The sequence below is a fragment of the Aedes aegypti genome, chromosome 1, assembly GCF_002204515.2.
Source record: "Aedes aegypti strain LVP_AGWG chromosome 1, AaegL5.0 Primary Assembly, whole genome shotgun sequence".
In the NCBI taxonomy this organism is placed as follows: domain Eukaryota; kingdom Metazoa; phylum Arthropoda; class Insecta; order Diptera; family Culicidae; genus Aedes; species Aedes aegypti.
The window spans coordinates 52,745,159-52,761,851 of NC_035107.1; the positions used below are offsets into that span (position 1 = coordinate 52,745,159).

Here is a 16,693-nt window from a genome sequence, read left to right on the forward strand (position 1 = left end):
TAAAAATTTGGTGATGGTAAGCCAATAAGCAAAAAAGTTATGACATTTCAAATATTTCACAAATTTGACACTTAGTGATTTTTTTTTTTCATTGTTAATTTTTTTTAGGACCGCAGTTTGTTGCTGAATTTTTTGTTAAGGGTACCACATGAGGTTAACAAGTTGTTTTCATGATATTTTATTTAATTATTCATAACTATTATAGCATCTATTAAAAAGTTAGACGCGATCCAGTGTTGTGATCTAAAGTCTTGATAGTGTCATATTTTTTATTGTACGTAACTGAAGAAAAATTCTCTCAATAGTGTTGAAACCTTTTGATAAAATAAACCTATAAGAAATCTAATATTGAAGACAAAAGCTACAAAAAAAGTTTTCTATACAGGTATACGACTAGTTTACCTGCAAAAAGTTTACCTCGTAGAGAACAAGGCGGGTCTATACCCAGGTGATCTAGTATACGTAAAGCAGGTCGGTTTTCTCGGCGCTGGTTTTCTCCACAAAGTTAAAATCTGATTACACCTGGGTATAGACCCGCCTTGGTAGAGAATCGACTTTGTTAATCATATTTGGGAGAAAGTGAGTAACTTCAACAACATCAAAAACATGATAGGTACATACCATGAACATACTCACGAAAAAGCTAAAACTATACTTTTGTGTCCCTTTATTAGGACTTTTATCAGTCGTCCAACTAACACTTAATTAGTCCCTGCCAAGGTGAATATTAAACGGACTAGATAACCGTGATATTTCTGATACGCGTTAAAAGGCTCTAGAGATTAGTTCAAAGTCAGAAGATCAACTGATCTGTTTATTCTCTCGATCGGTTATTTAACCGTCTTCTTATTTTGGCATCACCCGAAGGCAGACGATCGTTCGATGTTCGTTCTCTTCGAATGCGCAGGGTATTTACACGAACATAATATTGAATATATTACATATACTACCACTATGGTTATAAAAGATTTGATTGTAAAATTTTTCTTCAGTCAAGCAAACGACACCAAACTAGTCAGTAAAAACTTAAAAGTGATTTTGTTTATTAAAATCTAACGAGCAACAACCGACAACAACTGAGGAGTTACCAGAAGTACCAAGTGCAGATAGTCTTGCCACGGTACCATCAGCGACATCTGTTTCAACAAATCAATCAGAAGATGAGTGCATCCAGAAGGTCAACATCGAACGCTTCAACGAAAGGATAGCTGGAATAAAAGTGACTCCGATTAAATGGACGAAGATGGGTTACGTCAATTATCCCGAGAAAAAATACCGTGAAATCAACGAAGCTGTACGAAGAAACCTCTTCAAATTAGGACCTGAGGATGTGGAAAATACAGACTACGATGAGGTAATTATGAATATGAAGGAAAGGTTCTCGAATCTAGCCACGACAAGGAAAGAAAAATTATTGATTTTGTCGATCGATTTCTTATAGGTTTCTTTTATCAAAAGGTTTCAACACTATTGAGAGAATTTTTCTTCAGTTACGTACAATAAAAAATATGACACTATCAAGACTTTAGATCACAACACTAGATCGCGTCTAACTTTCTAATAGATGCTATAATAGTTATGAATAATTAAATAAAATATCATGAAAACAACTTGTTAACCTCATGTTGTACCCTTAACAAAAAAATTCAGCAACAAACTGCGGTCCTAAAAAAATTAACAATGAAAAAAAAATTTCACTAGGTGTCAAATTTGTGAAATATTTGAAATGTCATAACTTTTTTGTTTATTGGCTTACCTTCACCAAATTTTTATGGTAGATAGCTAATATAATGGACCGTTTTCCCTCAAAAAAAATACGTTGGTATTCCGATAGGGTTTTGAGATATTTGAGTTTTTGTGACAAAAATGATGTTTTTTAATGCAAAAAAAAATTTTTTTTACTGTGTGTATTTTTTTTGGAATCTTTATTTAGTTGTCTAACTTTGTTTCTTTAGTTGTCTAACAATCGAACGAATCGTTTTTGCTGTGCAGCTTTTTGAATATTTTTGAACCATTTTCACATACACCCTTTTGAAAAGTTAGTCGTGACTCAACTTGAAGATTTGATATCGGAAAATGACGATTTAGATGGAACTGAAAAACTGTGCAAAGTTTCAGATATTTTTGAAATGGTCGATCAGAATCGACTTGCATGCCTCCGTGGAATCCCTCCGATGCTGCCAAGCTCGTGGTCTATTCAAGACGCCATTGATGAGTTCAAAACCAATAGAAATACAGCAAAAGAGGCAAAACAATTCAAAAATAACTGTCTTGCAACCAAAAATGCTAGGTCGAGTACTTCATTAACAGATGAGACAAAAGAAAAAATAATTCAATATTTTGAAAACGATGAAGTAAGTAGAGCTATGCCTGGCCAAAAAGATTATGTATCTGTAAAAAAAGATGGAAAGCGTCAAACAATCCAAAAACGATTAATGATGACTATTTTGAAAGAAGCGTATACACGCTTCAAGGAAATTAACGAAAATATTAAGGTAGGTTCTTCCTCATTTGCAAGCCTTCGTCCAAGGCAATGCAAGCTTCTATCCAATTCAGGAACACATAATGTTTGTGTGTGCACAACACACAAAAATATTAACCTAATCTTACATAGTTTGAAAAGAATCAATTTATCAAAGGATATTAAAATGTTAACTGGTAGTCTTTTGTGTGAAAATACAACATCAAATTTCTATCTACGATCTTGTTCGGATTGTCCAGATTCTTCATCATTGGAAAATACTTTATTCGCTGAGTTTGAAGAAAATTATATTGATCAGTTATCATTTGAGCAATGGGTGACCACGGATAGGTGTGACCTAGAAACTATTGTAAATCCTGTAGATGAGTTTGTGTCATTTTTTTGCTTGAAATTAGAAAGTTTAATTCCTCACGACTTTATTAAAACAGAGCAATCCCGCTTTTTAAAAAATACGAAAAATACATTATAAGATGGTGAATGTTTAGTCATTTGTGATTTTTCTGAAAACTATAGCTTTGTATTGCAAGATGAAGTGCAGTCCCATCACTGGAACGTACAACAAGCTACAATTCATCCATTCGTTATTTATTTCAATGGAAGTACGCAAATTGAACATTTTAGTTTTATTGTAATTTCCGAAGATTTAAGACACGACTCAGTATCTGTAAATTTGTTCATTGCCAAAATGATTAACTTTTTACGCGTTGATAAGGATAAAGAAATCAGAAAGATATATTTCATGTCTGATGGAGCAGCATCGCAGTACAAAAACCGTAAGAATTTTTCGAGCCTATGTCAATTTAAATCAAAGTACGGAATTGATGCAGAATGGCATTTCTTTGCTACGTCACATGGCAAAGGTCCTTGTGATGCTATTGGAGGAACCATAAAGCGCATGGCCACAAGAGCAAGTTTAGCCAAAGAACGTGAGCATCCAATTAAAACTGCAAAAGAACTATTTGATTGGGCGAATCGCAGAAAAGAAGAAGATTTAACAAAATTATCATTTTGTTTTACTACTACTGAAGAGTACGAATTAACGGCATCAGAGCTCAGCGAGCAATATAATAACGCGAAAACGATCCAAGGAACCCAAAAATTTCACTGTTTCATTCCATTGTCAGAAAATAAAATTAAAGCAAAACTATACTCGAACTGTACTGATAATGATGCAAAAGTGTTCGATATTGTAAAAAAATTGAATAACAATAAATAAATAAATAAGTATTAATAAAATGTTTTCATGATCTCATAACGCATACCCAAATCCAAAACTTTTAAAGTTTATATATAACATTTAGAAACTCATCGATCATACTCTAAAAAAATATCCTGGTAAAAAACAAATTATTTTCGTGTAATCTGTTAATTCATTTTAATTTATACATATATACATATACATGTAATATTTATACATATACATAATATTTATACATATAATATACATAATACTAATGAATACATGAAAACGACTTGTTTAATTCACGCAAGGCCCTTAACAATAAAATCAGCAACAAACTGCGGTTCCCGTAATAATTTACACCGAAAAAAATTTTTTTTTCTACAAAATGTGAAAATTGTGACATGTTTGAAATGTCATAACTTTTTTGTTTATTGGCTTACCTTCACCAAATTTTTATGGTAGATAGCTAATATAATGGACCGTTTTCCCTCAAAAGTTACGTTGGTATTCCGATAGGGTTTTGAGATATTTGTGTTTTTGTGTCAAAAATTATGTTTTTTAATGCAAAAAAAAATTTTTTTTACTGTGTGTATTTTTTTTTGGAATCTTTATTTAGTTGTCTAACTTTGTTTCTTTAGTTGTCTAACAATCGAACGAACCGTTTTTGCTGTGCAGCTTTTTGAATATTTTTGAACCATTTTCACATACACCCTTTTGAAAAGTTAGTCGTGACTCAACTTGAAGATTTGATATCGGAAAATGACGATTTAGATGGAACTGGAAAACTGTGCAAAGTTTCAGCTCAATAGAAAAAAATGAATTAAAAAATTTACCAAATTTTGGTGCTGTTGCTTGGAATCACTCAGCGGAGTTCCTAGAGGGACACTTCGGGCCAACACAACCAAACAACACACCAAGAGAGACCAACAAACGCACCACCTGCAGAAGAGCTGCTCAACCTGGAACAATGGAACAACATCATTCAGAAAAAGAAGGCCAACTCTGCGCCTGGAACCAATCGCCTGATATATGAAATTCTGAGGAACCTAAACACGCAAACAAAACAAAAAATCGTCCAGGAAATAAATAAATGGCTTACATGCATCATTAGTAAAAAAACTTATTATTTCGCCTTAGACCCTATTCAAAAATTAGTCTCGAAAACTTGTTTTTCAAAATAAAACATCAAATTTGTATCACAAAACTCATAAATACGACATGAGATGGAAAAAATATTTTTGGCCGCCAGTCTGTATGGAAACCGCCCATAGTGCAGTGTGTCATTTCTAATTTTTGATATTAAAACTAATTTTATGATATGTTAAATTTTATTTCATTCTTCTTTAGCCGAGTGGTCTGCGGGTACAAAGTAAAGCCATGCTGAAGGTGTCTGGGTTCGATTCTCGGTCAGTCCAGGATCTTTTCGTAATGGAAATTTCCTTGACTTCCCTGGGCACCTACCACACGATATACGAATGCGAAGATGGCAACTTTGGAAAAGAAAGCTCTCAGTTAATAACTGTGGAAGTGCGCATAAGAACAGTAAGCTAAGAAGCAGGCTCTGTTCCAGTGAGGACGTAATGCCAATAAGAAAAAGAAAAGATTAAAATTAACTAAATCCGACGCAAAATTTTACATTCCATTAAATTAGATTTGGTTTGTACATTATGATTTGGTTGGGAAGATATAGGCTGGGGAGACTTGATTCCTCAATTAATATGCAGACATTGAACTTTTGGTGTAGTAAAACTCTGTTTTGGAACTTTCAATTTTTCAGAATGATATCTCTAGCAATAAAATGGGTTATATAATATATATTTTGTTTTGCTCTGATGCATATAGTAAAAAAAATAGGATCAAGTATCCCCAAAAACTACAAATACGCTTCGATAGACATGCAATGCTCATCATTAGCATTAGCATTAAGCATTTCGCACAAATTCGTAGGAGGTACAGTCCTAGACAATTTTATGAGGGTAGCTTCCTTCTCGTCCGTTACCAAAGTCAGAGATTTGGGACTAACTTCTAACTCTTAGACAAGATTGACGCATCCTCCAATAACACAGCGTAACAAAAATGACATTTTTGCGTGTCTCAAGGATCAAATTATGTGTCTATAGTAAATTTGGAGTTGCTGAATCTGGTGCCATTCTCAGAAATGTTCCAGCACGTCACAATTTTTAGCTACAGGTCGCCAAAGTTGTATAAAACACTGGTTTTATTAATGTTTACATGAAATTTAAAGTACAATTTATCATACTTTTTTGTAATCTAATCCACCAAACATGCAAAATAGAACTTGAACTTTCATTTCAGACATAATTAGATTGAAATTGCGCGATTAAATTTCGATTAAACCAATTTTTTCAACATGCTTGCAGTCTCCATACAAAATTCTTCGTTTCTGCTATATGGCAAAATACAACAATTCTCTAAACTATCAAAAAATAACTTTCCCGTATCGAAAGTAATACAAACTTTGATGATAAGTATTGTTATACACATATAGTTTGAATTCTGTGGCAAATTAAGCCAATATATTACCTTACAAGCTGGCAAACTTGCATGCAAGTTGGCTGAAACAGTCATTTTTTGCATTTTCAACAGTCAATATCTCAAAAACTAGACGTGCTATGATATTTCTGAAAATGGCAATGGATTCAGCAACCCTTAATAAAGTGGATAGCGGTATTTTGGTGCTGGAGACAAAAACGTGTTCCGCAGTGTAATCGAGAGCTGTCCTGGTCACGTCCTTGCGAAAGCTGGGGAATGGGAAAGGATGATTGATTGAACACCTACTTAAGAAAGATGCAGAGAACTCTACGAACTCTCATAGGTGTTACGGGATGTTGTGGAATGTTGATGGAAAGGGTAGTGCAAAAGGATACGTTCGGTAGACGTTCTGGCCGACAAATGGTTAGTATTTACGCCTTGTGATTATGCGCTGCTGATCAGAACAAACTCACCAAATTCCATTTTCGAAAATCCTCCGCAGTCTATCGCTCCTCTAAAAATGAACAATAGCTTGAGCCGTAACTTAGCACTGCACATCAAAATGCACGCAAGATCATGTGCACGTGGCGTAGCACCATCCGCCGAATCTTTTTTTTTTTTATCTTTATTAACGAGATTTTTAGCCCTGGGCTAGTTCATCTCGGGACCAACGGCTTTACTTCCCTTCCGAAGGAAGACGTCACTGATTTTTTTAGTGACGACTATCTCGGGGATGGGATTCGATCCCAGGTCCTCGGCGTGAGAGGCGTGAGTTCTAACCACTACACCAGGTCCGTCCCCCTACCGCCGAATCTAATTTTCACCAGCGAAATGGGAAAAAAGCGAAATAACGCGGACGAGGTAAACGTGACACTCGATAGACATGCAATGCTCATCAAATCAAAATTTCGAATATTTTTACGCAGTTCAAAACCAATTCATAATGTGTCATCTTGCAAAACATGGTTACTTGAGAGCTTGTGCAGGAATCTAATCAAATTTTCATTTCTACACACAGATAAAGCTGCGTTTAGTTCCCCTACATCAAACAACTCTTCTCAAATTATATTCTTTTCTTGCATGCACGCCAAACGGCCTTCTATTCCAAACTTCACATCCTAAATTTAATGATCACCACAATCATGGCCTGCTTTGATGTTGTCTCGAACAATCCAATTGAGCGTGTTTTCGAGCTCTAGAGTCTTTCATTAGCCCTTTTATCGCCTCAAATCAGTATTCACAGCTCCACAGCCGGTGTCATAATGCAGTCAAAACGTCCGGATTCTTCTCTACAATTAACCTCCCACCCCTGGCACCTGTAGCCGTTCCCCTCAGGCTAACCGTATACAGTGGTCCATTCAAAATTGTTTGTTCACATGGCGGGAGAAAAGCGCGCCAGGTCGCAATGTGCCGCTTCCGTTTAATCGTAAACGACGCAATATTGAGTAAATAAATACCCACCGGATTCGGCGAAGCAGATCCTTCCGTCCACCCTGTTGTTATCACTCCGTTCCACCCACACTCGTCCCCCCATTATCATGCCAATCCCAGACGAGAACTTTTCCCACTGCGGGCCTCAAGCCCGTCCCCAATCTCCCCTGCTGAGCCCACAGGGACCGGAGATATTGTTCAATGTGGAAAACGAGCAGCCGGGGAAAAAGTTGTTTTTTGGCCGGCAAGCTTTTGAAATGCTAATTAGCATTCAGTGTTCGTATTTTGCGCCGCCGTACCGAGACCGATCCGATTGACCCCCGGTACCATTCATTTTCGGTTCTCGGCCCGGCCTTCGTTGTGTGGGTGTGGGTAGAAGGAGGTCTCTGCACACCGATAGGTGGCAGCGGCTGCAAAAGCACATGTTTATTGGATTTTCGGGAAGCTCGTGAGCAGGGATGCCAGGTGATTTTCATCGATGTTTTCCAATGTCTTTCACTTCAAACTATTTGATTGAACCGCGTTCAATCAGACCGGGCTAGCTAATGTTTGGGCCATGTGGAGATAAGCAAAGGATTACATCAAGTTATATTTTTTAAACTTTTTTGTTAAAGATGTGTCATAAAATGCATTAATTTTAAAATTACAGTGAATAATGCAATTGCTTTATCATTTAAAATGCTTCAATACATTTTCTTAAAACATTAGAATATGCTTGGTACTATCTGACTTAATATCACCAACTTCAGTAATCTAAATGGAGTCTAAAGTTTACGTCAAGTCAGAGGGTTAAGCTCTCCTTAGTTAATCCTGTTGCATTTGTATCAGAAGCGCAACCAAAATTCGATGGTAGGGTGGAGGGGGGGAGTTGATTGATTCAAATTCCGAACAGCATGTATAAAACGTATTCAAATGAATAATTTGGCAAACAAATTAATTTGACCTAGTTTTACTGACCTCGAACTTGAGAATCATCACTACTCCCGAGGTATAAAATAGATTTAAAGACGTTAAAATTGAGCTGCAAATGACTGCCATTATCTTTTAATTTAGTTACATATTTCAGGGAAACATTTCAACCGAATTGCCATTCAAAAACCGAGTGTCCGGAATATGAGTCTGTTCGGAATCTTAGACAAAACGGTACCCTTACTATGAGCTGTTCAAATCATGCTTTTGCAAGAGCGACGGACCTCTTGACCATTCAAATAGTATGTTGTTAGTCGCTAGAGGCGATTTTTCCATCCTTGAGGGAGATGGTGGTTCCATTCCTAAGCTGAAAAACCACAAATATTTGACAACTACCGAAAAACTAAACATTACATTTACTTTGCAATTGGATTAAATGGACAAATTGATGTGAAGTTTTGCGAAAAAGTTACACGTCTTCTCGATGAGAATCGAACTCACGACTTCCTGATCTCTAGTTAGGGCGCTTTACCCCTTACGCCACAAGAGAACTCACTCAATAATCGCAAAATTTGGAAAAAAAATGTATTTTTCATTAAGAACTCATGTTTTGGGCAGTTTTTGTTAAATAGCTATGTCAAAACTATTGCTTAAATTAGTTTGTTGTATGTACAGATTAAACATTTCTAAATTTGCTTTGTAAATCACATCTTACACAAAAATATTATATAACATGGGTTTTATCATTGAATGAAATAAATGCTTACGAAATTATCGTCATTCGTGAGCTGCCGAATAAAACAACACATAAACAGTTTACAAAAACTCACCACTCTAAAAGGTCCAATTATCCGCTCCAATGCCAATTTTTTCACAAAAGCTACGCACCGATCACTTATGCACTATTGAACTTTTGATTTGTATATAAAGCACTCGGAAATACTTAATTTTTATGCTTTAAATAACAAATTGTAATTAATGCACTTTGATTTCCTCGGCAATCACTTTTTATTACGGGACCAGGTTGCCAGAAAACCAGATTTAATTGCGGTGTATTTATTATTCACGATTTAAATTCGCAGAAAAAAAAACGAACATGACTAATTAATTGATTGGAACTGCCTAATTCCATGCATGCATTGGTAACAATTGAGTCTTTTAATACTTTCTTATTTGAAGATTGTAGTGCATAATCTTCAATATACTGAGAAACATATAAAATGTACGTCTTTTAATAGTTGAACTATTTTGGCAAAACTCCTGTTGTTCTACAGGCAATCAGAGGATGATGTTTTTAATAGACACCGACACGTTCAATGTTTCCAGTGGGCGTTTGGCCTTTGAAGGAAGCACCACACTAGACAACGGACTAGAATGCAACGCCCAGTGGCACAGTCGAAATACGTTCCTGACGAAAAGTTTTCCGGACTGAAGTGGGAATCGAACCCGCACTCCTTGACTCGATGTGGCTAAATGCGTGGTAACACTAACCGCACGGCCACGAAGCCCACAAGTGTGTCAAGTCATAAGTGAATTGATTTTCAAAGGGCCTATTCTGATTTTCTCATACACTGAGAAAAGTAGGAACGCAAATAAATTTTACTGGCAAAGTTTAAATTTGAATCCGAATGAGCCGATCGAACAATATTCATAAACCAAAAAAATCGTGGAACATCGCAATCGATTTTTTTTAATGTTACTATTCATTCTCTCGGTACTAACTTGATGCTAGAGCGTTCAATAGCAGCAATATGGGTATTTTCGGAACGGGCACGATAAGGGGATGACGGAAATCGATGTCCGACGCCATTTTGAAATCCAAGATGGCGGCCTCCGGTTAACGAAAATCGTTGAAAACCCATGCAATATGGGTATTTTCGAAACGGGCGTGACGAAGGGATGCCGGAAATCGATGTGCGAAGACATTTTCAAATCCAAGATGCGGCCTCCGGTTAAGGAAAATCGTTGAAAACCTATGCAATATGGGTATTTTCGAAACGGGCGTGATGAGGAGATGGCGGAAATCGATGTGCGACGCCATTTTGAAATCTAAGATGGCGGGCTCCGGGTTGGTAAAATCATTGAAACCCCATGCTATATGGGTATTTTTGGAACGGGCACGATGAGGGGATGACGGAAATCATAAATCCTGCTTTTGATAAAAAATGGAAAATAATGGGATACAAACAATGTTACGTTATATCGAGGTAAGAATAACGTTATATCGAGCTACTTTATGAAGAGGTTACATTATAACGAGGTATGACTGTAATTACAATCCCTAGCTGTTGCTAGGACATGGCCAGAACAAGTCTCGACTGTAGAAAGATCTTGTTTAGTAGCCCTAGTCAAGCTTGAACATTCAGGGACTGTTTGGATAGCAATCGAGAAGAAGGCACCCCTCATTGAATGGTACAGGTCGGACTCGATTATCCGTGATTCGATTATCCAGAATTAGTTTTTTGATATTCTTCGTTTTCAGTTTTTATGCATGAGTTTGAGATAATTTATTATTGCAATAAATTATGGTTCTTCTGAAAATTTTCCGTTCTGTGGTAGCCGCCAAGTTCTACCACAGCTGTCAAAGTTCTATCGCAGGCTTGGAAATCATTGTATCATTGAACGAAACCATCTAATCAAAGTATGCTAATAGAGTCCAAAGCTTTTGAAACAGCAGATAACAACTGTCATTACACACTTAAACAGACCGCCTGTGTTCGGTAAAATAAATTACCGGAATAAATCGGTAATCGAAAAATTTACAGATTAACCGGTATTTCCTAGCCTAACTACCGACATCTGTAAATCGAAAAACCGAAACGTCTTTGATTTCTGACACATTTAACGAACACGGTGAAATATTTTACCGATATGTCTGTAAAACAGCTAAATTACCAAAGTCGGTGAAATTATTAACTGATTTTCGGTAAACGAACTCGATCATTACCGTGATCGGTAAACTGGCAGCAAGAAACGTCAAGTCCACCATACTACTCTTGCGAGCTCTTGGTTTCCAGTCAAATTTATCTGTCTTATAACAAGTCGTGTGCTGATGGCAATTTTACAAATTTACAAAGAATATATTGTGAAAAATAGAAGCGGCCATGTGGTCAGGTAAGATGAAAGAAATAAAATCAGTTTCCTTTTATACATAAAACATAACATTTCAGGTGGCGAGCAGATGGGCGGTTGTTAGTTCCGGATTTTTTTTATTGCTACGGGTTCATTCACAAGAAGCAACCAACTGAGCGATAATGGAACCTGAGAGGCGGAATGAGTTAATTTTCAATCAGTGGCATCAAGAAAAACACGAAAATAAAGTAGTAACCGGGATATTTTTGTGCTTTTCATTCTTAACAATCATGTGGAACAAGACTGGAAATTACAAATCTATCGGTAATTTATGATTTCCACAATGAAAATACAGTTTTTTCGGTAAATGTATTACAAACCGCACACATTTTTTCGGTAAATGTTACCGATTAGTCAGCAAATTTGACAGCTGTAGCTTCTACTCCAGTTTACAAACGTTTCGGTAATTTTTTCGTTTACCGAACCAATTACCGACCGCTCAGCAGTTGAGATTTCGGTAAAGGAATTACCGAAGTCGGTATTTTGTTCTAAGTGTGTAGCTTGGTTTCCAAGGTATCATCGCAGCCGATCGATGATGATCTGAGAAAATTATCCATGTGACTGCTGAGGTTGCTTTTTGTACAACCGTAGAACGGAAAATTATCTCTTGAATTGCAATACAATATGAATGGTTTGACAGTTTTGGATGTAGGTAGGAATAGGGGGTTTGAAAAAAAGGGTTTTTTGTGTATGCTGGTCAAAAAATATATTTTCTTCTCAGGAGTCCTAATGTTCATCCCCTCGTCGCGTCCATTCCGAAAATGCCCATATTGGATTGGTTTTCAATGATTTTACCAAACCGGAGGACGCCATCTTGGATTTCAAACTGGCGTCGCACATCGATTTTCGTTATCCCCTCGTCGGGCCTGTTCCGAAAATACCCATATTGCATGGGTTTCCAACAATACTTACACTCCTGAAGCCGCCACCTTGGATTGCTAAATATGGAATTTAGTTGATTTTTACTAAATGGTGCTAAATATGGAATTTAGTTAATTTTCTATACTAAATGATGCTAAAACGATACATAAAGCTTTCGTATTGCATCTTTATTAAGGCAAAATATATGAATTATTTCTATAGTCCAGATCGCCGCGTGTAGAATTGATACGCAATAAGAACAAATCAAGAGAATCGTGTTCGACCATTCTCCCCTCCGCAACGGTCTTTGTATGAAAGAAATAAATTTTGTGTTTGAGCCGCAACGTTTGAGACTACTCCCCCTCCCTCTAGAACGTTACGTAATTTGTGGTCGGCGCCTTAGTCTGCACAAATTATGTGTGTGTTCAATATGATTCTCAGCTATTCTATTTATAACTGCAATGCTGTTCTCAGTGTAGTCTGTATTTTTCTGCATTGGCCCTTTCAACGAGTAGAACATAATGGGTGACGTTTAAATTCAGGCATTGTCAACAAATACGAAAAGTGACCAATACATAACCTAGTTTTTGTACAGTTTTGGATTGCCGAAGAGAACAATTTAGCTGCCGACAATAGTAATTGCATTGCCGATAAAAGAACAAGTGCCTCGTGACTTTGGTGAGGAAAAATAGATGATTTAGAGAACAAAATAGTGTTTTGCGCATAATAATTAATAAATGAAGAGTGCTCAAGTGTAGTTCAGGTGTCTCCTGCTAATTGTTGTGCTTCATTGTGCTGTATAATTGCCTTCTTCAAAGTTCAGCTGCTTAGGCTGCCGACAATACGTGAGTTCCCCTGTTTAGGTATTAAAATACCTGATCTAGCTATCAGTTTGGTGTAAGTAAAACATGCATAAGATATTATTTGAAATATTTTACCTCTTATGTAGGGCACATTCATACCTCATTCAGGTTATTGGTATTGGAAATTATTTGGTGTGGAATACCTCAGTTGGTATTCAGTAGTACTTTTCTTCTGCTCGGGTAATGATATGGGTTGTACTAAATATAGTAGCGCATATTGCGCTTTTCCTAATCTATTTAAAAGAAAAATTGGCAATTTTCAAATAAATTTACATTTAACACAATATACAGTACAAAATTTACTCAAAATTTCAATCATTTTTCATGAAAAGTAGAAAAGTTATAGCTATTTGCGAGTGCTGCAATCTTAACGAGGACAGTCTTTTAGGTGAAACAGTCTGGAATTTAACTTCAAATATTGCACTAAAACTTCCAAGGCACTAATCCTGCGATGGAAGTATCCATCAACAGCACAGGCTTTGTGCACTAGTAGAATCAGGAACGTTTGCCAACTATTTCTCCAGTAAAAAAAAAAGACAATTTACACCGTTTTCAGTCATAGGCTGCACAGACTGAACATAACTAACATTAGACAACGGAAACACGGAACGACCAATGTAGCAGTGAAGAATTTTTCGTTCGACGAAAAGTTTTCCCTGACTGGGGCGAGAATCGAACCCACACTCCGTAGCACAATACGCCTAAACGACTGACGCCGCTAACCGCACGGCTACGAAGCCCATATTTCTCCAGTTTAGTGCCGCGAAAACGCGTGTAGGGTCACAAGTCGGCCATTGTGACGACCATCTTTGGATTTCGAGATGTTTCATTTTAATCGGAGGACTTCTGGTTATGAATCGTGAATTTAACATTTCTCTAAGAGTTAACCTCAAACTCCTATATGAAATCTTTTGCAGAATAAGTTCCTTAAAAATATTCCTCTAATCATTTCACAATGGTCGGGCTCCATATAAGAGAGCGGCCAAAACTACCAAAACACTTTTTTGAGATTTTTATGGTTTTTATCATTTTAAAATATACCTCATGTATTATATTTTTATGATTCTTAATTGAAATTGTATTAAAATTTAAATTTCTTTGACTTTTATAACGTCAAAATGACTGAAGTCAAAAAAATGAAAAATTTAACAATAAAATAAAGTACAAAGTTCATATTTAAGGAATGCAATACTTTCCCAAAGTTACGCACTATCTGAAAGCTTATGGTTCAACACTTTTATCGAGCATGAGGATGGAAAAAAATATTTGGTTGAAGTTTTAAAACTGTTCAATATTACACTTTAGTAATTTTGATGATTTTGAACATGAAAAACAACTCTTGTCGCGTCATGTCGCCGCGATTTCGAATATTGCACTTTAAAATACATCCTTAGATCTTACAAAAAACGTTTAAATTTTTTGCAGAAATTTGCTGATTTTCAAGTTAGAGCTATTTGAATAATTCAATATTTTCATACATTTTGACGATATTTTTCATACAAAGTTTATATAAAATATGTTTAACCACTCTTCATACATATTTTGATCAAACTCGTTTAAATACAAACAAAATTTGTGCTTTCAGCCAAATTTGATAGCATTTCTAATTAAAAAAAAACTTTTTTTTTTAGGTTGAGTAATATGTGAATAACCCCTTCTGAAACAATAAAAACGCCAAATAACATATTCAGATTACATATTTCATCGATTAAGGCGATAAAATTAGTTTTGGCCAAACTTAGTTTATTTCCGACCATTGTGCATTTATATGAAATTTATCTACAATTTTTTCAAGGGTTCTTCCAAGAATAAATCCCTGTAAAAAAATGTAGAAAATCCCTTAGAGGTATAGTGGTTATCACGCTCAATGGTATGAGTGCCATAGTGTTGACGTTGTGAAACTAAGAGGAGACCAATATGCACTCTGTCTTGAAAGCACTAAGAATCTGGGTTAATTTTTCAAATTGGGTAATATTTCCTTATACATTATAAATAAGTCTGAAAATGTGTGCAAGTTTATCAGAGGAAAACAAGGAAATCTGTATATGACAAGCGTATGCGAGTATTCGTACGTTTAAAAATCACTAAGCTCTACAACAGAAGTAATTACTCTTAGAAAATACCCTGAAAAAACTTTCTAATAAATACTTGGAATTTCACCAAATTTGCTAACATTATTTCACTGATTTCTCTTACAATCCCAAAATAAATCTCTTTTGACATGTTAACAATGATTTATCAAAAAAAACTCAATTTCCACAGCCTTTTGTTTAATCTCTAAATATGTTCTACACGACAACATCCAAAAATACTAATGTGGCGTTTGCACAGATTTTAAGCGTTTCTGTAGGAAGTTACCCATGAATTCCTCTAAAAAGTCTCCAAGCGGAAATCAATATTTTCTAGGAAATTAATATTATATTTATTATATGCTCCAGAAATATTTTACAAAACACAGGTGTAAAAAACTCGCTTTTCTTTACACAGCATCAGCGTAGTACTTCTAACGTTGATTAACTGCGCGACAATCACCAACAACCACTCTAAAATATTTTTGACCGACATTCAAAGTAAACTTTCTAATGTTTTTGAGCAATTTCTTTGGATATTTCCTTAAATTCTCCAAGTACTTAACTCTTTTTTTTTCTAAGTTTTTTTTTTTTCTGGTATATTCTTTTTGATTCAAGAATTGTAAGGATAATTTGATGATTCTCAAATTGACAGAAATGAGCTGTTCCATTTGAATTCGAATGTCGGTTTACTTTTGTATTTTTTGATTTGGCTGAACTTCGGCATATACTTTCTGTATACCAAAAATTGCCTATTCATCATCGGTTCGCCATTTTTACCCTCTAGCGTTACTTTTGAGAAGGGCCTAAGAAAAAAAGCCTTAACAATTTTCAAAAAAATAAAACTCAGAAACTATTTATCCGATCGGTTTGGTGTCTTCCGCAAAGTTTTAGGTTATTGTTGGAACTATCTGGAAAAAAATATAAGGGAAGTGTATCAGTGGGGTAAGTGGATCATAGAAAATTTGAATTAATCCACCTTAAAGTTTTTTCAACCTTTCTGGTATAAAATAAATATAAAAAGAATAATAATTTCAAAATTCACACGAAACTTTTCGTGGTTTATCTAAGCTGGGTTGTAAAAGAGCAAAATATACTAATTTTCCAATCGAAAGCATAGTCTCGTACATGATTTGACCATATAAATTGTTCTAGACAGATGATACACATATATTCATAAATAAAACAGAAGGATTTCAGTTTGCTATTCAAAAGTAAGAGTAACTAATATTTTTAAATTAAGAAAGCTTTTCGAAAATATCGTTAGGAA

General features: G+C 35.6%; 1 protein-coding gene and 1 long non-coding RNA gene across 2 annotated transcripts in view; both read left to right on the forward strand.

Annotated features, from left to right (window-relative positions):
• The window catches only part of LOC5568402 (putative epidermal cell surface receptor), a 666,851-nt gene that overhangs the window by 584,497 nt on the left and 65,661 nt on the right, over positions 1 to 16,693 (forward strand). The window lies entirely within an intron of this gene.
• LOC110677947 lies at positions 11,361 to 11,833 on the forward strand. The gene is made up of 2 exons (XR_002501318.1): positions 11,361 to 11,612; positions 11,669 to 11,833. It is a non-coding gene; the product is annotated as an uncharacterized LOC110677947 (long non-coding RNA).